General features: G+C 35.7%; 1 long non-coding RNA gene across 1 annotated transcript in view; it reads right to left on the minus strand.

The window, feature by feature from the left end:
- Positions 1-486: 486 nt before the first annotated feature.
- The window catches only part of LOC140505882 (uncharacterized), a 53,167-nt gene continuing 31,102 nt past the window's right edge, over positions 487-22,551 (minus strand). Inside the window, exons 3-5 of the long non-coding RNA XR_011967695.1 lie at positions 18,674-18,748; positions 7,699-7,799; positions 487-4,798 (exon numbers count right to left, since the gene is read on the minus strand). This is a non-coding gene — a long non-coding RNA (uncharacterized lncRNA). The remainder of the gene's footprint in view (positions 4,799-7,698; positions 7,800-18,673; positions 18,749-22,551) is intronic.

Genomic DNA, 22,551 nt, shown 5'->3' on the forward strand with positions numbered 1-22,551 from the left:
GTTTTTTAATTGAATTAGACACCACAGAACTCTGAGGAATAAATATGGCAAGTAGGCATAAACTACTAAAAGTACAGAGTCAAGATATAACAAACTCCCTTTGGATCCCAAACTGGGGAAGGCAGTAGGAAAGGAAAGGCTAACACTCCACTTAAAAGATTTTCTTGTAACACTGAGATAAAGACACCATTTATACATCACTGCATACACAGAGGACATGATGTGCCCGACAGTATAATCAAATCTGTCCTATAGCGAGATGTTTTTTATAACACAGTTTTATTGGGTTATTTTCCAAGGTAATAAATGTGGCTAATGTTCTGAAGAAAGGGAGCATAGAACAGGGGATCAATAGTTGATCTGAGTCAGGAAAAGGAAGATTCCAGACTCACCTCTAAAAATAGTAACATCACTAATAATAATAAATAATATATATAAATAATAATAAACAATTCACATTTATACAACACTTTAAAGTTTGCAAAGTTCTTTTAAAATGTTATCTCAGTGCCTCATATAACTCTCTAAATAATTAAATTTTTCTCTCTAAACTCTCTAAATTTTTCTAAAAAGACAGCTTTCACAGTTATTAAAGTATTTTATATCTTTCCCTTGTCTTCTGACCTTGAACAGGGATTATTTTCTTATTTTCAAAATAAATCCTTCCATTTGCATTCCAAATACTCCCTTTTCCCCCACTGATGGATACCTCTCTTTCTCTACACCTCATTTTCTATGAAATAGTTTTACTTTTCTATTCTGTTTCCATAAAATGCTGCTGATTGGCTGCTTACTCTAAATGGGTCATAAGGGTGATGAAAACCAAATCTGCACTCTAGGAATCCTGGATTTGTTATCAGTGTAAATGGATTCCTAAACATGCTAATAAATCTCTTTTACTTTCAGTTTGAACTCCTATCTTTGATCCATAGTCATCAGACCCTCCCTGATGAACATGTCTCCCAAGAGATTAAGAGAATGGGTCTAACCTGGGAGGTGGTAGATTCCCCATCAGAGAAACACTAAACCTGTGCTCCTTGAACCTTTCCTCCTCATCATACCTCCTCCATCACATAACACCTCCACTATAATTAAAGAAAATAAATAAGAAAATAATCTCATTCATGTTCTAAATCAACCATAAAAAAAAATCCAAACCTATGAATTTAAAGCTTATCACCCATTTTGTATGAAGTCAAATACCCAGGAAGTATAGTGGAAAGAATGTTGGATCTGATGTCAGGAAGACCTAAGTACAAATCCTACCTGAGGTAATTATTAGCAGTCTTACACTGAAAAAGTCACTTAATTTTATTCAGCCTTTGTTTCCACATCTATAAAGTGAAGGTCATAATGATACCTATTTCACAAAATTATTAAATGGCTCAATGTGAGTTAATACAAGTGCTTTGTGCAAACCTTAAAGTACTCATATTATTATCTACATTATACTTTAATTCATCAAAAAATCTGTGATTATATGGGCAGCTAGATGGCACAGTAGATAAAGCACCAGGCCTGGAGTCAAATCCAGCCTCCGTGACCCTGGGTGCCCCAATTTTCTTATCTATAAAATGAGCTGGAGAAGGAAATAGCAAACCACTCCAGTATCTTTGCCAAGATAACTCATTTATATACTAATTGAAGAAACCACAAGAAATTTGACTAACGTATATATATATATATACATAAAAACACATATATATATATGTGTGCATATTTATAGAACACATAGAACACACACATAGAGCAGGTATAAGAGAACATAAATATATATTCACCTGATAGTCAGCTTTCTATTAATGAATAAGTTTTGTAAAACTTAACTAAAACAGATATAAATCCATCCCCAGTCCACACAGTAGAACCTACCAGAGTTTGTGCTGCACAGTCATTCATAGCCCTGAAGAACACAGAATCACCCTAGAACCACAATGAAGTCTTTGCTCACTGTCCCCTAAGTCTAGAATGCCCTTCCTTCCCCTCTTCACTTGTTTCATTCCTACTTATTCTTTAAAGTGCAACTCAAATGCCACTTGCTTCATGAGGTCTTCCCTAATCTCTACACCTCCTAGCCTTTGCAATGCACATAACTCTTTCTTTGGCTTGCATCTCTCTCATATCTCCATGTAGTGTCAAGTATTATTGCAATCTATGTTTGCATCATAGTCCTGCTACAAGACTGTAAGCTCCATGAGGCACCTTTGTGGTACATTGACTAGAATATTGAATCTGGCATAAGGAAGACTTAAGTCAAGTCTAACTGTAGAAACTCACTAACTGTTTGACCTTGGGCAAGTCATAACCTCCATCAGTCTCAGTTTCTTCAGATACTAACAATAACACCTACCTCCCAGTACTGTGGTGAGGATAAAATAAATCATATGTAAAATACTTTGCAAACATTAAGTCACTATGTAAATGTTGGCTATCAATAATAATAATTGCTATTATTATTATCATTACTCACGAGAACAGTAACTATGTCTTTTCAAAACTTTATATTTCCCCCTGAGCCTAGCACAGCTTTCAATACTCTGTAGGTTTACTTGCTGAATAAATGAATCACTGAATTGTATTTTGCCTAAATTGGAAGGGGGAGGGGAAAATGGCAAGGACAGCACTTACTTAAAAGCTTTCTTAATGGTGAGACATAATACTTATACCTCAATGTGTACATAGAAGACATGATGTGATTGACAGTATAATTAATATTAATTCAACAAGCACTCATTTTTATGGTATGACAGCAGATATTAAAGACGAGAAGGAGGGAAATACAAAGAAAGAAGGCAAGCTGAGAAAACCAGTGCTCCTATTCAAATAACTTTTGTTTCACCATTTACTATATGATCTCTTTAGAAATCAAACATCTCTAAAGTCTCTTCTGGTTCTAAGGAACCATGAACTGCCTGGAAAATCTACTGTATTCTCCCACCACCTCAGGTCAACATTGTACTTAAAGGTTCAGGTCTGATAGGAGCAAGGTGATTTAATTCTTCTGTATCCAAGCTAATTTACATACCAATTGAAGTAAGTACAAGAAATTTGACTACCCTATGCCCCAGCTGCAAAGACCTTCACTGGAGAATAATTCAGGGCAGCTCCAAAGTACGAGGGGAAGGGAGTTTGAGCATTGACTTTAATCACTTTTTCGTGACATGAAGCCTCTATCTCTTATTATTTCCAAAGGCAACAAAGAGCTTCAAAGTTTTGTATTATTCAACTTTAATTAGAAGCACATTGGCGCACATTTTAAATGTTAATCACTGTTCAGTGAGCTGTAAACCTGAATGGATCAAGCTCAACCTACTCACTCCCTTTTTGCAGATATGTAAAGTTCTGTAGGTCACCGACAGAAAGACTCTAATTCCAAAACGGTCTTCAAAGGAAAAGAACTCAGAACAATGACTTGCCAGTCTCTTAAGTTTTACATTAGCAGTGCTGTGTAGTGGCTAGAGAGCCAGTTCCAAAGTCAGGGAAACCTGGGTTCAAGTTTTGCCACTGATAAACATTGACAGTGTGGTCCTGAACAGGTCACTTAAACTCTCAGTGCTCCTCTTGTACACTATTGATCAAACTGTGATTTAGTCCAAATTCTGAGTGTCATATTATAGAAATATGAGAAAAATGATCAAGTGTTTTATGTTCCCTGATTCACTGATCCTTATTAGTGGACTTATATTCCAAAGAGGTCAAAGACAGAAACAAAAGTCTAATATATACTAATATATTCTTAGCAGCACACACTGATAGCAAAGAATTGAAAATAAAGTAGATGTCCATCAAGTAAGGAATGACTTTAAAAAACTGGCATATGAAAGTAATGAAATATTGTGACATAATATGTAAGAATAAGAAATTCAGAAAAAAAAGTGGGAAGGTATTTATAAACTGATGCAGAGAGAAATAAGAAGTAAATTACATAAATGACTACAACCATGTAAATAAAAATATTGATGAAAGAAAACGGAGGAGAGGATTCTAGGAAAGGTGGCAAAACAGGTCAGAAAACTTTCAGCTCTCCAAATTTCTTCCTAAGAAAAAGACAGAACATTACCTCAGAGGGAATGTAGAGTAACAGAAATAAATAAAAGTTAAGATAAAGCAGTTGTTCTCCCAAAACAATCTAAGAAAATCCCAGGAAAGACCTGATCTCTAGGGGCAGAAATTTTATTTGAGTGAAGTGCAAACACCTCTATGTCAACACTATGGAATCAACAAACAACAAGCCTTGGGGACAGCTAGGGTTGAGAGGCAGCTTTAGCCTTAGAAATTTGATCTTAGAATTTCTGGGAGCCAAGATGGTGTAGTAAGCAGTAAACTGCTGTCACTCTCCTATATTTACCTCAAAACAAAGATAAAATAGTGCCCCAGAATAAATCCTGGAACAGTAGAGCCAGTGGACCAAGACAGGAAGCATCTGAGCAAGCCATGAACAAGCTCCACCTTGGCAAATCAGGGGGAGATTCTCATCCCAGGGTGGCAAATGCCAATACCAGGAGCCTCCACATGCCTTAGCATAACCTGAGGAACCAGCAGACTCTAGCTTGGAGAGCCACCACATGCTTCAGTGCAGCCCTAAGTGGGCAGGTATCCTCCCAGCAACTGGACTTGCCTGTGCTTTGGCACAGCCCAGGGTGGGCAGGTGTCCTCCAGTGGTCAGACCTCCAAGTGCTTCAGTACAGCCCAGGGCAGTTAGGTATCTTCCTGTCACCAGATCTCCAGGTGATTCAGTACAGTTGAGGGCAAATAGGTGTCTTCCAACAGCCAGACCACCATGTGATTCAGTGTAACCCTAGGAAAATGCAGAAAGACCTCATTTGGCCTCAGTATACCACTACTAGGACCTCAGCTTAGCACCAGGTAAGTTGCCAGACCCCTATACCTTCCAGCCACCAGCATCTGAGGCCCCAGTGCACAAAGCCAGTGACCAGGTCCTTGGCCTCAAGCACAAAATACTTGGGACAGTGTCTCCAGAAAATAGTCAAAAAAAAAAAAAAGATGAGCAAAAATAAAAAATGAACATTGACCATAGAGAGTTACTATAGTGACAGAGAAAATCAAAATACAAACTCAGAAGAGGACAATATTGTCAATATACCTACATCTGAAACCTCAAGGGGGAATATGAATTGGTCTCAAGTTCAAAAGTCTTTTTAGAAGAGCTCAAGAAGGATTTTGAAGTCAAGTAAGAGAAGTAGAAGAAAAATTGGGAAAAGAAATGAGAGGTATTCAAGAGTTAACAGCTTGGAAAAGGAAAGACAAAGGAAAAACTAACTGAAGAAAAGAATCCCTTAAAAAATGATATTGGCCAAATGGAAAAGGAGGTACAAAAGTTAACTGAAGAATAATTCCTTAAAAATCAAAATAGGGCAAGTGGAAACTAATGACTCATATGTTGACATATGTCTCATATGAGACAACAAGAATCAGTCAAACAAAATCAGAAGAATGTAAAAAATATAAGAATACATAAAATACTTCATTGGAAAAATTGACCTGGAAAATAGATCCAGGAGAGATAATTTAAGAATTATTTGACTACCTGAAACCCATGACAAAAAAAAAAAAAGAGCCTGAATAGTATCTTTCAAGGAATTATCAAGGAAAACTGCCCTGATATCCTAGAACCAGGTGGTAAGATAGTCATTGAAAGAATCCACTGATCCTTCCTGAAAGAGATTCCAAAATGAAAATTCCAGGGAATATTACAGCCAAATTCCAGAGGTACCAGGGCAAGGAAAAAATCCTACAAGCAGCCAGATGGAAACTTTAAATATCATGGAATGACATCAGGATTATACAAGACTCAGTAGCTTCTACATTTAAGGATTGGAGGGCTGGAAATACGATATTCTGGAAAGCAAAGAGCTTGGATTACAACCAAGAATCAATTACCCAAGAAAACTGAGTATAATCTTTCAAGAGGAAAAGATGGAAATTCAATGAAATAGAGGACTTGTAGTCATTCCTGATGAAAAAACTAGAACTAAACAGAAAATTTAAACTTCAAATACAAGACTCAAGGTAAACAGGAAAAGAAAAAATGTTATTCAGAAAGATTAAACTACTTACATCCCTATAAGGGAAAATGATACTTGTAACTCAAAGATCAATGAATTGGGTGTGCAACCAAAAACAAAAAACCTAGGAAAAGAACAAATTAAAAATCCCCAATTAAATAAAGGAAAGATTAATAAAAGTGGAAATTAAGAAAATTATTGAACAAATAAATAAAACTAAGAGCTGGTTATATGAAAAAAATAATAAAATAGGTAAACCTTTGATTAATTTGATTTTTTTAAAAAAGGAGAAAACCAAATTACCAGTAACAAAAATCAAAAGGGTGAATTAACCACCAATGAAGAGGAAACAATAAAACAATAATTAGGAACTATTTTGTCCAATTGTATGCCCACAAATCTGACAATCTAAGTGAAATGGATGAATATTTACAAAAATATAAGTTCTCCAGACTAACAGAAGAGAAAATAAAATACTTAAATAACATTATTTCAGAAAAAAGAAATTGAAGAAACCATCAATGAACTCCCTAAAAAAAATCTCCAGGGCCAGATGGATTTACAAGTGAATTCTACCAAGTATTCAAAGAACAATTCATTCCAATACTACATAGACAATTGGGGGGTAGGGGGGGAAGCAAAGAAAGGGTCCTAAAAAATTCTTTTTATGGTACAAATATGGTACTGATACCTAAGCCAGGAAGAGGCAAAACAGAGAAAGAAAATTATAGATCAATTTCCTTAATGATTATTGATGCAAAAATTTTAAATAAAATACTAGCAAAGAGATTGCAGGTACTTATTGTGAGGATAATAAGCTATAACCACATGGAGTTTATATCATGCAGGGAATTCAGGGATGGTTCAATATTAGGGAAACTATCAACATAACTGACCATATCAACAACAAAATTAACAGATATTATGGTTTTCTTAATAGATGCAGAAAAAGCTTTTGACAAAATGCAGTGCCCATTACTATTAAAAACACTAGAGAGCATAGGAATAAATGGAGTTTTCCTTAAAATGATAAGTAATATGTATCTAAAACTATCAGAAAGCATTATATGTAATGGGTATAAGCTAGAATCATTCCCAATAAGATTAGGAGTGAAACAAGCATGGCCATTATCACCACTGTTTTCAATATTATACTAGAAATGTTAGCTTTTAGCAATGAAAACAAAAAGAAATTTAAGGAGTAGGTAATGAAGAAACAAAGTTATCACTCTTTGCACATGATATGATAGTATGCTTAGAGAATCCTGAAGAATGAACTAAAAAACTACTTGAAATAATTAACAACTTTAGCAAGGTTGCAGAATATAAAATAAACACATATAAATCATAGACATTTCTATATATTACCAACAAAGCCAAGCAGCAAGAAAAAGAAAGAGAAATGCCATTTTAAAAAACTATAGACAATATAAAATATTTGGGAATCTGCCTGCCAAGACAAATCCAGGAACTATATGAACACAATTGCAAAACAATTTTCCTATAAATAAAGTCACATATAAATAACTGGAAAAATATCAGTTGCTCAGAATTAAAGTGTCAGGCTAGCTTAGTAGTGGAAGCAGTTCTCTCCTTCCCTCTCCCCTTCCCCCCATAAACCTTTGGCTGAAAGACAACCTTGGGAACTTTAAAAGGCAATAGGATCTTTTACCTCTTTTGGGGATCCCAGCAGCATTCTTGGAACAGTAGTGGGTGATAGTTACACCTGTGTTAAGAGCCAAGGACACACTGGATAAAGGCAGCTTCAGGACTCTACAAGGAACCCAGAAGGAAACCATGTCATACCTAAAGAGAAATTAATAAAGATCATAGCAAAGGAAGAAAAAAATAACTTCTAGGACCCAGATGTTAATGTAAATTTGGTAAAGACTGTCTTTGGAGACCAGAGTACAGAGCACAGACCAGATCAGCATGTAGAGTGCAGACCAGATCAGTGTGGAGACCAATGGGGACAGGACCCAGAACAGGATTCAGGGTGCCACTGGCAGCAGTTCCCAGATTCCTCAACACACAAATGCCACAGACAGCTTCAAAGGTCAGTGGGAGGGCTCCTTCACCCAGGAAGGAGAGTGCAGTCTGGACTTCTGGCAGTGGGCACTGCAGCAGCAGCTGCCATTTTTGGAGCCTTCCACTTAGAGCTCCTGGGGGAATTGAAAGACTGATCAAATCTCAGCCCTGAGTGGCAGTCCTGGGAGACCTCTGCCTAAAGCCCCTGGGGGAATTGAGCCACTAATCTGATTCTCAGCCCTGAGCTCCACCCAGGGGTGAAGAGGAATACTGGCTGTGGAGCTGGAGGCAGTTGTGGTGAGGGAATGAGTTCAATTGCAGATTCTGGGCAGGAAAGTTTTCGGTTGCTTCCAGACCAGTGCACAGATCAGGAGAGGAGTAAACACCTCTCCCTTGATTGTTCCCCCTTGGAGGAAGTGAGAACTTACAGGTCCACAAAATATACCCTCTTCTTGACAAATGTCTCATAATTCAAGTAACTGGCTAAGAATATGGCCAAAAAAGGGAAAAAAAATAAGACTATAGAAGATTACTTTCTTGGTGAACAGGTATTTTCTCGCATCATTTCAGATGAGGAAGAACAAGGCATAACATCAGAGGAAGTCAAGGCTTCTGTATCCAAAACCTCAAAAATAAATATGCAATGATCTCAGGCCATGGAAGAGCTCAAAAAGGATTTTAAAAATCAAGTAAGAGAGATGGAGGAAAAATTGGGAAGAGAAATGAGAGAGATGCAAGAAAAGCATGAAAAGTGAGTCAACAGCTTGCTAAAGGAAACCCCAGAAAATGCCAAAGAAAATAATACCTTTAAAAATAGGCAAAAGAGGTCCAAAAAGCCAACGAGAAGAAGAATGTTTTCAAAAGCAGAATTAGCCAAATGGAAAAGGAGGTTCAAAAGCTCACTGAAGAAAATAGTTCTTTAAAAATTAGAATGAAACTTATGGAGGCTAATGACTTTATGAGAAACCAAGAAATTACAAAACAAAACCAAAAGAATAAAAAAAATAGAAAACAATGTGAAATATCTCATTGGAAAAACAACTGACCTGTAAAATAAATACAGGAGAGACAGTTTAAAAATTATAGGACTACCTGAAAGCCATGATCAAAAAAGAGCCTAGCTATCACCTTTCATGAAATTATCAAGGAAAATTGCCCTGATATTCTAGAACCAGAGGGCAAAATAAACTTTGAAAGAATCCACAGATCACCTCCTGAAAGAGATCCAAAAAGAGAAACTCCTAGGAATATTGTAGCCAAGTTCCAGAGTTTCCAGGTCAAGGAGAAAATATTTCAAGCAGCCAGAAAGAAACAGTTTGAGTACTGTGAAAATACAATCACAATAACACAGGATCTGGCAGCTTCTACATTAAGGGATCAAAGGATGTGGAATATGATATTCCAGAAGTCAAAGGAACTGGGATTAAAACCAAGAATCACCTACCCAGCAAAACTGGGTATAATACTTCAGGAGAAAAAATGGTCATTCAATGCAATAGAGAATATTCAACCATTCTTGATGAAAAGATCAGAGCCAAAAAAAAAATTTGACTTTCAAACAAGAATCAAGAGAAGCATGAAAAGGTTAAGAGGAAAGAGAAAACAAAGGACTTTCTAAAGTTGAACTGTTTACACTAATACATGGAAAGATAATATTTGTAACTTTTGAGACTTTTCTTAGCATTTGGGTAGTTGAAGGGATTATACACACACACACACACACACACACACACACACACACATAGACACACATAGACAAAGAACACAGGGTGAGTTGAATAAGAAGGAATGATACCTAAAAAATAAAATAAAATTGAAGGGTGAAAGAGGAATATATTGGGAGGAGAAAGGGAGAAATGGAATGGGGTAAATTATCACTCATCAAGGAGGCAAGAAAAAGCTTCTTCAGTTGAGGAGAAAAGGGAGGATGTGAGAGGGAAAAAGGGAAGCCTACTCTCTTCACATTTGGCTTGAGGGAATAACATGCTCGCTCAGTTTCATATGAAAGTATATCTTGCACTACAAAAAGGTAGGGAAGAAGGGGACAAGTGGGGTGAGGGAGATGATAGAAGGGAGAGCAAATGGAAGAAGGGAGTAATCAGAAGCAAACACTTTTGGGTAGGGACAAAGTCAAAAGAAAGAATAGAAAAATAGGGGGCAGGATAGGATGGAGGGAAATATAGTTAGTCTTACAAAACATGACTATTATGGACATTTTTTTTGCAAAACTACACATATACAACCTATACTGAATTGCTTGCCTTCTCAGTGGGGATGGGTGGGGAGGGAGGAAGGGAGAGAAGTTGGAATTCAAAATATTAGGAATGAATGTTGAGAATTGTTTTTGCATACAATCGGGAAATAAGAAGTACAGGTAATGGGGTATAGAAACCCATCTTGCCCTACTAGAAAATAGAGGAGAAGGGGATAAGGGAAGGGAGGGATGTGATAGAAGGGAGCACATATTGAGGGAAAGGGTAAAAAGAATGCAAGGCATTATGGGGTGGGGGGAGGGGAGAGACTGGGAGGAAATCTGGACTTCAAAATTTTGTGAAAATGAATGTTGAAAAACTAAAAATAAATGAACAAACATTAAAAAGAAAATATCAGGTGCTCATGGGTAGGCCAAACTAATAAAATAAAAATTACAATTCTAAATTAATTTATTTATTCAATGCCATACCAATCAAGCTACCAAAAAATTATTTTATAGAGCTAGAAAAAAATAACAATAAAATACATGTGAAAGAACAAAAAAGTCAAAGATATCAGGGGAATTCTGTCTACATCTATGTCCTTAACTATAAAAGAGTGATAATAACAGGACCAATTTTGCCAAGTTGTGAATATCAAATGACAATATTTGCAAAGTGTTTTAGCATGATGCCTAGCAAATAGTAGGTTTATTTCCTTCTGTTCACTTCCTCCTCTCCTTCCCACTCTGTGTGGCACCTCTATAAAAACTACCATGTTCCAGGGCATAAAATCTCATTAACAAATGCTGAAAGGTAGAAATATTAAGCATATATTTAACTGACCAGAATGCAATAAAAATTATAATCAGTAAAGAACATTTAAAGAATTCAAACTTAAGTGGAAACAAAATCATTCAACCCAAAAGAATTGTAGAAACAATAGATAATTTCATCACTGAAAATAGCAATATTATAACATACTAAAATTTTGTGATAAAATCAAAATAATCTTTAGGTTAAATTTTATATATTTAAACACTTCCATAAAGAAAAGAGAAAGAAAATGAATTCTTAAGCACTACGAAAAAACCCTCAATTTTAAAAAATAGGAATTCTAAAAATTAAAGAAAATATAAACAAAATTAAAGACCTTTTTTAAAAAAAATATTTAATTGGTAAATAAAACAATGAGCTGTTCAAAAAAACCTAATGAAATAGGTATACCATTAGTGAATCTGATCCTTAAAAAAAAAAAAAAGGAAAGCCAATTTGCTAGTAACAAATGAAGAAGAAATAAAGAGAATTATCAGAAATCATTTCACCAATGGAATTCGGTGGATGAATATTTACAAAGATATAAAATATCCAATTGCAGAGAATAAAAAATAGAAGTTTTAAATAAAAGAAAATAAATAAATCACAAAAACCTTCCAAAGAGGAAGAGGTTAGGGGAAGAAACAGGACTCAGGACCAGATATACTTATAAGTCATATCAAACATTCAAAGAAGAATAGGTTTTATTATATAAATTATTTGGGGAAAAATAGGAAAAATTGCCAAAAGATTCCTTTACAGAATTAGAAAAAAAACTGAAATTCATTTGGCAAAACAAAAAGTCAAGAATCTCAAAGGAGATAAGTTTTTAAAGTGGAAGAAAAGGGTCTAGCACTAAATATTAACAAAAACTACAACAAAATAATCATAATCTAAACTACAAAGCAATAATTATCAAAACAATTTAGCGGTGTTTTAAAAAATGGAAACACTGATCAGTGGAATAGATAAGGTACACAAAAATCAAGAGCAACCAGACATAGTACCATAGTGCTCCATAGATCCAAGGACCCCAACTACTGGGATAAAGACTCACTAGTCAACAAAAAGTCTAGGAAATTTGGACAGCAGTCTGGCAGAAATTAGGGTTAATCCAATGATGGGGTGCTCAGACCCCAGCAATAGGACCATGTCTCTCCCCAACCCAAAAACCCTATCTCTGGCAATAGAGGGGCCCCTGTTATAAAAACAAACTGACCTCTGTAGAATTTCTTTTGTATGAACAGGACCAAGTTGTACAAGCCAAACTACCATGTACTGTTCCCACAATCACCATATATATTCCAGAGGTCAAGCTCCCAAGGTACAAAAACTATATATTCACCACCTAATTAGCATAATTGGCACAGAATGGACTAACTTTATCTACATAAGCTTTAGCATCACTCCTGTTAGGATGCGAGTTCCTAAAAGGACCTCTACCTGCCCTTATTGGTGTTATAATAAATTTTTGCTACTTAACTAGAAGACTTCCTGAGTCTGTGAATTCTTTCCAGACAATTCTGCCCTGAACCTCAGTATTTTGGGGTCCCTGCAGTCCTAAACATTCATCACTAACATCTGACACTATAAAACACAAAAACTCCAGATGGATATTGAACCTAGACATAGAAGATTACATCAAGAATATCAAGGATATCAAGGAAACCAGATTAGGAGGGAAGGAGATATTGACAATGGTTAAGGGAAGAGTCCTTGACCAAACAAAGAATAGAGAGGATCATAGGAAGTAAAAATAATTTGATAATTTGATTATGTTAAACTTAAAAGGCAGCTAGGTGGGGCCATGGATGGTGTGCTGGGCCTGAAAGCAGGAAGACTCATCTTCCTGAATTAAAATCTGTCCTCTGATACTTATTAGCTTGTCTGACCCTGGGCAAATCACTTAACCCTGCTTGCCTCAGTTTCTTCATCTGTCACATGAACTGGAGAAGGAAATGGGAAACCCTCCAGTATTTTTGCTAAGAAAACCCCAAAAATGGCATCATAAAGAGTTGAACATGACTGATAACAACTGAAAAAAAAGTTATTTCACAAAGCAAAAAAAAGGCACTTAGAATGCTAGAAGAAACAGTTAACTGGGGAAAAAAATCTTTGCAATAAACTTTTAAAACAAAGAACTGATATGTTTTAATTGAGATTTTAAAAATACATAGGAAATTAATTTACACATAAAAAGACCATTTCCTAATAGATACAGGAGCAAGGGATAAAAACAGACTATTCCCAAGAGAAGATATGCAAACTCATCAACATCTAAATGAAAAGGTGTTCCAAATTATTAGTAGTAAGAGAAATTCACATTAAACAATTCTAGGGTTCCACCTTATACCCATTAGACTGACAAAGATGATCAAAAAAAAAGAAAAATTTTTGGAAAGGCTATGGAAGACAAGTGCACTAATGTTCTAACTGCAGATTTGGAATAATAATATAAAATTCGTTAAGCTGTTCATACTCTTTGACCCAGTGATACTACTACTAGGTTTTTACCTGAAAGAGATAAAGAGGAAAAGGTTCCATAGGTACAAAAAATAATTATAGCAGCCCTTTCTGTTATAGCAAGGAGTTGGAAATGAAGAGTTCACGCATCAATTAGGTAATGGAGGAACAAATTATGGTATCTGAAGGTAATACAATATTGTACCTCAGAAAATATTGTAATGGATGGATTCAGAGGAATGTAGAAAGATATGAACTGATGCAAATTGAAATAAGCAGAACAAGTACAACTATTTATACAATAACAACATTGTAAAGGAAAAAAAAGACTTTAAAAGGTTTTAAGACATCTGAAAAATAGAATAAACAACAACTCCAGAAGACTGATAATGGAAGATAATTCTCGCCTTTTTACAGAGAAGTGATGAACTAAAGATTAAGAAGAGATATACATTTCATACAATGAATTGATCACTTTTTACTTGACTATATTTATTTGTTACAAAAGAGAGAATTTATTATTGGGGAGAGGGAGAAGTAGAAAGGGAAGGTAGTAATAATGATGACAAAAACAAGTAATAATAACAGTGAGAGCCAATACTGACATAGTGTTTACTATGTGCCAGGCACTGTGCTAAGTGTTTTATAATTTTAATCTCATTTGTTTATCACAACAACCTTAGGAGGTATGTTCTCTTATTATCATCCCCATTTTACAAATGAGGAAAATGAAACAAAGAGATTAATGACATGCCCAGAGTTATCCAGCTACTAAGTATCTGAGACTAGTTTTTAACTCGGGTCTTTCAGACTCCAGGCCTGGTGCTCTACCCACTGTACCACCTAAAAGAATATCAATGAAATATTTATAAATTACATTAAATCAAGCAGAAGAAAATACAAAAAGAAAGACAAGTAGGACAGTAACGGAGTTCTCATGCTAAATTTATCATACATTTTAAAAAAAACAATCAAAGCTGTATATAATAGACATTTAGAGTTTCATATACAATTTTCTTTTACTGTTCCTCTTTGTATGCGGACATGATTATGTTTAAAGAGAAAAAGAAAGAAAGAAACTGCTAGAATTGTAAGTGCTGCTCTCCTGGACTCTGATTCCTAGTCAAAATCCAAGACAATGCTTAAAAGTTAAGTTTCCTCCATTTTCCTGCTCTCCTTTTGATAGGAAAGGACACATACTTGAATAAATGCCTACAAGGTGCTTGAAAACAGAAATTATTTCCTCAAAGTGTTTTAATCACACTTTTGAAAACCACTTCTTTCAATGGCCTAATCACATACATCATGATAAAAGGTTAAAGACAAGTTCAATTGCGTCAAATTACATGGGATGGGTTCCTCTGAAAAGAATTACTTTCAATGGCCTCTGGACTACAGCTTTTGATATCCTGCCATCGTTAATGTATAGAGATGCATAGTTTGGAGTTCAGGAAGAAAGCATTTGGCACTATATTCGTGGAATGTAATATCATGTCCTGGAGCTGGGTGGCAGCAACCACTCCTTATATGGGGAAAGTAAGGCTTTAGTTATTTCTTTTTCTTCCTGCCTCTAAGTTCTCATAGGCTGATAAAGCCTGCAGTGTTAAAGATTATCTAGTCTAAATTCTTTATTTGATAAATTAATAATAACAACTGGTATTCACAATTTGCTTTACAGTTTGCAAAGCCTTTTACGTACATTATTTAAGAGACAATGAACAGAAAATAGTTGTGACTTGCCTAAGGTCTCCCAGACAGAACAATTAAAGTCAGGCCTTAGAACAGTTTTCCTATTATTTCATATTTCATTCCATTGGCTGTTTATAAAATCCTGCCACAGTTATGACTGTCTAGTATAGCTTTGACTGTGCTTTTTCAGTATTCCCTGGGGGCTAAACAATTTGCATATAAATAAACAGTTTAGATTTATGGGCTGCCTGTATTAATAAGTAATACCAAATCAATTAAAATTGCAAATTGCAACAATCCCTAGTAACAGTAGTTCAGGTAACCAAAAGAGTGATAAAAATCCATTAATCATTGCCTAATGAGATAGCTCCAGCAATTAAGTAGTTATTCAAAATCTAAGAAGCTTGAAATTCAAGATTCCAGCATCTCTAGGTACCAGGTTCCCTTCAGGATTTAATCCCCATCTAGTTTATTGCAAAGCCTGGATCTGCCAGGTCTTCTGACAGAAAGCTTAGATTTTATCTTATCTTATCATTTGTTTATAGAAAGAGAGAGGCAGCTAAACCAGCTCAGGCACACCTCAGGACCATGAACCAATTTCTTATATGATCATTAGAAATCATCACATCCAATGTCTTCATTTTTCAGATAAGGCCCAGAAAGGTGAGGTGATTTGCCCAGCATGACATAATAAGTGTCTGGGGCAGGATGAAATCATGGGTCTTGCTGACTTCAAGTCATTTTCTATGTACTATACTAGCCAAATTAAAGCAGATTCATGGTCAATAAGAGACTTTTTGCTATCTTCATCCCTTTTTTTCTCAGGAGAGGCCAAAGTCATCATCAAGGAGTCCCCAAAAAATGCACAACTGTTGTGAGCAGGGCATTCATTAATATTATATTAATTATTATTATTATTATTTATTAATATTATTAATTAATATTAATATTCATTAAGATAATATACAGTTGCAAGCTCCTTTACTACCTAAATTCTATCTACTCAAAGGCCTTCTCCTACTGCTAACAAGCAAATTCAGTTATCATCCCATCCTGTTGGTTTTCTAACTCCTATTACTCCTATTACTAGCCAAGATAAAAGATCTTGTCCTACACTGCAATCTCTAGTTAGATCAATTAGATAAATTAATTCTACTTTTCTTCAGGTTCACTCCACTCCTCTCTGGCTAATAACAGCTAGCACTTATACAGAACCTTAAGGTTTACTAAGTGCTTCTTGGGTTATCTCATTTGATCACCATAACAACTCTGAGAGGTAGGCACTATTACAGAGAAGGAAACTGAGGCTGAGATCAGTTAAGTGAGTTCCCCAAGGTCACATGGTTAGTAAGTATCTGAGGCAAGATTTGAACTAACTCCTGGTTTGACATTATGCATTCTATCCACTAAGATCCTTAGCTACCACATATGCTAAACTCTATTCAAACTAAACTATTCAACACCCACTTCTATGCTTTTGTTTATGTGGTTTCTAACCCATACATGCTCACTCCCCTATTTCATGTCTTTTTCCCCAACCTCCATCTATTGAAATCCTTCTCAACTTTCAAAGTCATAAGCCAAGACTAAAGTGGACAGAGGGTTGGTGTGGGACTTTTTATTCACTGATGATTGTGCACCCAATGAAGCCTCTGAAGCTAAGATGCAATAGATTCTCTGACTCTTGTGCTAATTTTGGTCTGACAATTAACACCAAGAAAATAGAAATTCTCCACCAGCCAGCACATCATCCATATATGGAACCATTGGTTACAGCAAATGGAGAAATTTTGAATGATATGGTTAAGTTCACTTATCTTAGCAGTATACTTTCCAGGGATGTACACACAGATGGTTGATGCACATTGCCAGAGCTAGTTTAGTGTTTTGGGGGCACTCTGAAGGAAAGTGTGGTAGAAAAGAGGTATTACACTGCCTACCAAACTGAAGGTCTACAGAGTCATTGTGCTGACCTCATTGTTGTATGCTTGTGAAACCTGGACAGTCTACCAATATTATTCCAGGAAACTAAATCCCTTTCATGAACTCTCTAACATGGTATGTATGTAACTAATACTGAAATGTAGACATTTTAAAAAGACATGGAGGAACTTAAATTATCAACAGCAAAAAGTCATTGTGTATCAGTTGCAGTAGGAACAGCAATAATAAATTATCAGAACATGATGATTTTAAATGTATTTGCTTTTAATTCTAACAAAAAAAATGAGAATCATGTTTACAAGCGGAGTGTTTTCAGCTTATGACTAATAAATCTTACCTGTATGATTTCAGAACATGATTTCTTTCCTAGCAGCCTTGAGCGATAGGTTTTTTCATCAGTTATTGAAATGTCATTGAAATTTTAGCTAATTTTTTTTTATGCTTTTACTATGTACAACCAAGAACTGAGATAATAGGTATTAATGCATTAATCTGTCTTGGAGAAATCCAAAATTCAAAATGTTACATTTTAAATGAAAAGTACATTTTACTCATTGGGTATTGTCATTAAAATAATTTTTCTAATTATGCAAAATTTTCAGCTTACATAATAGCAAAAAGTTTTTCATACGTGCTTTCAGCATCACCAATTCATTATCCTTATAGGTTGCCTTATATATCAGAATATCAAAAGAGTTTATAAAGGAATTCAACAAATTTCTTTTCAACAAACATTCCTTAAGCACTTGCTAATTGTAAGTATTGGACCAGGAGATAAGGAATCAAAAAAATAGCTATTTTCTATAAAGGAGTGAGAGACAGACAGAGAAAGACAGAAACAGAGATAGAAAAAGACAGAGAGAGAGAAATAGGGAGTGACATGGAGGAGGGAGAGGGAGAAAGAGGCATAGGTACCTACACGCATGTAAACATGCATGCATGCAGTTTGTCAGACACTGTGTGCTAAGTGCTGAGGGTCCAAAAAGAAGAAAACAAGACGATACCATCCTCAGTGAGAAAAGACAGAATATAAAGAAGTTCTGGAAAAGAAATAGGGAAAAATAGCTGTAGAGAACAAATGGAGGAGGCTGAAAGAAATGACATGAAGGTTCAATTCCAAGAAAGATGAGCAAAAGAGGGATTTTTATCCAAGCCAGGGGGATCCAGGGTTCCAGTGGGGTGGAGATGATAAAAGAGTGAAGTCACAGAATGAAACAATTCCTTCTCTCATGGCGCTTATATTCTAATAGAAAATGTCTTCTTAAATAACTAAGGCAGAACAGACTACATTTACCATGCTTATTCATTTAACATGTAACAAATATTTATTGAACATCCACAATGTGCAAAGAACTCATCCAGGCACTGTGTAGCATGCAAAGCTATACAAGACACAGATTTTCCCCTGAATTCCAACTATTATCTAACAGATTCAGAGAGAAGCACATAACATAACAATTCTTCATCTTTATAAAAAGACTCAGCATGCTGTGCTATAACTAGCAATTTTGTTACCTGGGGCAAGCAGCACATATCAAGCCTTGGCCAAGCAGCTTGAAGCCCTTCATCAAATCAACCTCATAACTCATGCTGTGAAAATAATGAAAGAAATTAAGACAAATTCAGTTGTGTGGGAGGGAAAATTAGTTTATACAGAGATTTCTGTTTAACTGAAGAGTAAGTAGAAGTGCTAAATTTTGCACTCTCTCAGTTCTGATGCCCTAGGACAAAGCCCTGACTTCCCAGGGTTCTAACTTTGATATCATGCATTTCATTAAAAAACATAGCTCTTATTTCATTGAAGTATCATTCCATTTATCTGCTATTTTTTAAGGTATAAATTTATTGTTTTGATCAAGATTTTTCTTTCCATTTTCTAAGAGCTGGAACTTAGTTTTCATTACTTAAAATGTTCTTGGCATTCACTCTTGGGTATCATTTCATAGACTGTATGATGTAAGCTAAAAACCAGACATTCTATTTATTGTATGGTTTTGCCAAATGACAACAGGAAGGATCATCCACTTAAGTCATTTTCTGTGCCCTCTTTTTAATAAGCTTTTTAAACATTTTGCTGAAATGTGTAATTGTTATACAGACTATTAATTTGATGTGACCTTCACTTCCATGTCAGCTGTATATTAATTGCAAGGCTATTATCACAATCAGTAAGATATCAGGAAACAAAAAGGAATTTAATTATGCTTCACTGTAGTCCTATGTCCCCCTAATAATGTTCATACGTTACCTGTTACATGATTAAATGCCAGTAGTGTTATCAAAGATACATTTTAAGGTCTAATTAACTGATAATAATTATGGCACTATACTAAGGCTACATTATAATTAGTGCAATGTTGATGGAGAATGCCAGCTAGTCTTCAAGTGCTATAGCTTCTTTCACACCTGTTGTAGTTTATATATTGGGTTTTTTTAAAAAGTTTCAAGCTTTCAGAACTGCATCATTTTTATTTTGTATCTACCATAATGCCTTGCAAATAGTAAGCACCAAGTAAATATTTATTAGATTGAGATGAATGAGGAATGACAAGGTTAGGTTAGTCTAGAAATACTATGAAAGATAAAACTTGAAGGTGAAAAGATTAGAGGAGGGACCTCAGAATCACAGAATCAGAGCTGAAAGAAACTTTAGAGCTCAATTAATCCAATGTCCTTCATTTTACAGATGAAAAGCTTATGCTCAGAGAATAAAGTGACTTGCCTAAGGTTGGTCATATAGTCAGTCTAGTAGCAGAACCTGAATTCAAAGTGAAACTCTTAGACACCAAATACAGCATTTTTTTCACCCTGCCATAAGTATTTAACCAACTTGAAGAATTCCAGTGATAGGGAATGTAACATTATTTCATGTATATATGTATAAATATAAATTTATAGATATACACATATATATAACATTTATATGTAATGTAATGCATATATAAAATACATTTTATTTATGACTTTTGTATTTACAATCACAATCATCTCTGAATAAACAACCCCACCACCAACATTGAACTCCCCCTTATAACAAAGAAAACAAGCAAAATCTTCTGATCTGACGATGTGTAAGGTCCAGAATTTCCCTGGCTGGGGAAGACTATACCTTCTCCATAACTGTGAAGTGTTCTTGATACCAAAGGAAGAGGCCAAGGAGCTCCAGATTGATTACAGGAGTTTAATCAATCATTATAATTACTTACAAAACAGGGGTGATGTAGGGTGAGTGCCAGATAGTTCAGTGGATCCCACAAAAGAACTTCAAAAATTCCCATGGTAAATATAGAAAACAAAGGAGGAGAAGCTAGAGAGTACATTACTACTGATTGGTGGATATTTGGAGTTTTCTGTTTAGTAATGAATTCATTTCCAAGCTTGGACTTTTACCCAATGTTATTGGCTAAAAAGCCCAAACACAAGACTGTATACTGGTCAAAATGATCACAAACAGGGCACTGTATTCCTGTTATGGCTTTTACCTGACACATTATCTGAATTATGACTTACATACTGGATTTGTGATTCTGTATCCAAGTTATGATTTTTAACAGGTCATCATGTCCAAGTTTCCACTTTTCACAGAATTTAAGTTAATAGCTTTTCACTTCTTACTGTGCACCATGGCTTTTTCCCCAATTGAGGCCTTATTCGATGTGTATAACATTCTGCTCTAGTATTTGCCCATCTCTTTGCAGTAAAAACTGAGGTATGTTTCATTATCTGTTCTCTACAACCAATCAATTAATCGATTAGCTTTTGTTAAGTGTCACCTGTATGCCACACACTGTACTAAGTTCTAAGAGTAAAAAAAAACAAAACTCAAACAGTCCCCACCCTATAGGGCATTTATTCTAATAGAGAGACAGGAATACAAGGTAGTTTTGAAAAGAAGAAGATTAACAGTCAGGAAGGTATTATTAAAGGTCTTGCTTGAATAGAGTCCCAAAGGAAGCTAGGGACTTCATGAGGCTGGAGTGAGGAAGGAGACCATTTCAGACATAAGAGACAAGTCAGTGCAAAGGAATGAAGATGTGAGATTAAGCAAAGTGTGTGAGGAACATCCAATAGGCCACTAAGGAGGTAAGGGATGGGCTTGACATTGGCAACTTCTTAGTGTAAATTAAATATTGGGACAAAATGAAGTATTCACAGGTCATTGAAACATTAACAAAAGGAAATTTACTTAGGTCCAACACAGCAAGGATATTCAACAAGAATGCAATAACACTTATTTTCAGAAAATGAGCTCCTCTTGTCTCCAACACTTAGCATAATAACAAGGGTGAGGAACCTGCAGCCTCAAGGCCACACGTGCCCTTCTAGGTCCTTGAGTGTGGTCTTTTGACTGAGTCCAAGTTTTACAAAACAAATCCATTTACTAAGGGGATTTGCTCTGTGAAGTTTGGATTTAGTCAAAGCGCCACACTTGAGGACCTAGAGGGCCACATGTGGCCTCGCCCCCACCCCTGAATCCTAGCACATAATAATACTTTATAATTGTATATTCACTTTATCCCATATGGAAATGAATCTATTCAGCAAGACAGGATGTGGTGACTCACATGGTCTTCATTCACATTGACCAAGTATGAAGGGTGCTAACCATTTTTTTATACCCCTCAGTGACAAAGCAAACCATGTTAAGATAGCCAACAATCACCAGGAAGTTCCATCAATGAAGGCACAGCTGGAAACTTGATACACTTCTGGGGCTAGTCAAGATTTTAGGGGAAAAATCTAGGGTACAAAAGAAAGGAATTGTGGTTGATATTGGTCCTATCACAATGGACCAACGCAATAGATTGCATACAGTTGTGTTCATCCTTCATTTTCGAAGAAGACCAGGACATCAGAGAAATGATGACATGACTTTTGCGCTTGATTTTGTTTTGAGTGAGGGAGGGCTGTGCAAGGTCATCAGCCTTACTTTCTCCTCCTGAGGCATCTGGATCCAGTGACCAGATATTCATCAGGATGATTGGAGATGGCTCAGGATGCAATGGGAGACCTTGGCCTTTTTAGGCTAGGCCTTTTGACATAGTCACTTCATGGGAGGTAACACCCATTGAGTGAATAGGCCTCTTTAAGAAGTAATCAGGGAATGGCCTTTTTAATGAGCAAAAGAAAACATACAGTGGAACAATTTGTAAGAAGTCTGAAAAGGTAGAAAGGGGTGACATTCCAAAGAGCTCGCAAAGACAAAGGAGCTTATATTTGATCCTAGAAACAACAGGGAGCTACTGGAATTTACTGAGTGGAGAGATAAAACCTGCTCTTTAGGAATATCACTTTGGCTGTGTGTAGAGTGGGAAGAGATGAGATGAGAAGACTAAAAAATGCTTATTGGAATCACCCAGGAGACAGAGAAGAGGACCCTGAACTAGTGCAAT

This window comes from Notamacropus eugenii, chromosome 1 (genome assembly GCF_028372415.1).
Source record: "Notamacropus eugenii isolate mMacEug1 chromosome 1, mMacEug1.pri_v2, whole genome shotgun sequence".
NCBI classification, from domain to species: Eukaryota; Metazoa; Chordata; class Mammalia; order Diprotodontia; family Macropodidae; genus Notamacropus; species Notamacropus eugenii.